Here is a 1,870-nt window from a genome sequence, read left to right on the forward strand (position 1 = left end):
ATTTTGCAATTAGATATTTCTTGCTTACTATTCTGGACAAAGAAAGATAACTCTAATTAAAAAAAAATTTGATATTTCACAATATTGTGCAATTAGATATTTCTTGCCATTGCGCAATACTGTGCAATTGAAAAGACTTGCTATTGCACAATACTTAATATAATAATTTCAGATCCTGATTTGGACCAACTTGAAAACTGGGCCCATAATAAAAAATCTAAGTACATTTTTGGATTCAGCATATCAAAGAACTTCAAGATTTCAATTTTTGTTAAAATCAGACTAAGTTTAATTTTGGACCCTTTGGACTTTAGTGTAGACCAATTTGAAAACAGGACCAAAAATGAAGAATCTACATACACAGTTAGATTTGGTATATCAAAGAACCCCATTTATTCAATTTTTGATGAAATCAAACAAAGTTTAATTTTGGACCCCGATTTGGACCAACTTGAAAACTGGGCCAATAATCAAGAATCTAAGTACATTTTTAGATTCAGCATATCAAAGAACCTAACTGATTCATTTTTTGTCAAAATCAAACTAAGTTTAATTTTGGACCCTTTGGACCTTAATGTAGACCAATTTGAAAACGGGACCAAAAGTTAAGAATCTACATACACAGTCATGACAGTTAGATTCAGCATATCAAAGAACCCCAATTATTCAATTTTGATGAAATCAAACAAAAGTTTAATTTTGGACCCTTTGGGCCCCTTATTATGTTGGGACCAAAACTCCCAAAATCAAACCCAACCTTTCTTTTATGGTCATAAACCTTGTGTTTAAATTTCATAGATTTCTATTTACTTATACTAACGTTATGGTGCGAAAACCAAGAAAAATGCTTATTTGGGTCCCTTTTTGGCCCCTAATTCCTAAACTGTTGGGACCTAAACTCCCAAAATCAATACCAACCTTCCTTTTGTAGTCATTAACATTGTGTTTAAATTTCATTGATTTCTATTTACTTAAACTAATGTTATTGTGCGAAAACCAAGAATAATGCTTATTTGGGCCCTTTTTTGGCCCCTAATTCCTAAACTGTTGAGACCAAAACTCCCAAAATCAATCCCAACCGTTCTTTTGTGGTCATAAACCTTGTGTCAAAATTTCATAGATTTCTATTAACTTAAACTAAAGTTATAGTGCGAAAACCAAGAAAATGCTTATTTGGGCCCTTTTTGGCCCCTAATTCCTAAAATGTTGGGACCAAAACTCCCAAAATCAATACCAACCTTCCTTTTGTGGTCATAAACCTTGTGTTAAAATTTCATAGATTTCCATTCACTTTTACTAAAGTTAGAGTGCGAAAACTAAAAGTATTCGGACGTCGGACGTCAAAATTTGCGGTCGTATAAAAACATTTTTAGGTTCAGAGATATAAGCCAAAATCTACATTTTACCCCTATGTTCTATTTTTGGTTGGTTGGCTGGGTCACCGGACACATTTTTTAAACTAGATACCCCAATGATGATTGTGGCCAAGTTTGGTTTAATTTGGCCCAATAGTTTTAGAGGAGAAGATTTTTGTAAAAGTTAACGACAACGGACGACGACGGACGCAAAGTGATGAGAAAAACTCACTTGGCCCTTTGGGCCAGGTAAGCTAAAAATGAAATGCTAGCCTTTTATCAACAATAAAAGTGAATACAAAAATACAAGAGGCAAAACCATTTACTTGACAACACAAAATCCACTAATATATCAGGTGTTAATGGTCAGACACACCCTGCTTAACATGTGACATCTTCTAATGAACACAAAACACATATCAAACAAGACTTGTTGGTGTATATATAAAACCTTCCCAAAAAAACCCATCACATTTGTTTTTCATTGATGTTTGAAATAAACAAATAAAACTGAA

The sequence above is a fragment of the Mytilus galloprovincialis genome, chromosome 3, assembly GCF_965363235.1.
Source record: "Mytilus galloprovincialis chromosome 3, xbMytGall1.hap1.1, whole genome shotgun sequence".
In the NCBI taxonomy this organism is placed as follows: domain Eukaryota; kingdom Metazoa; phylum Mollusca; class Bivalvia; order Mytilida; family Mytilidae; genus Mytilus; species Mytilus galloprovincialis.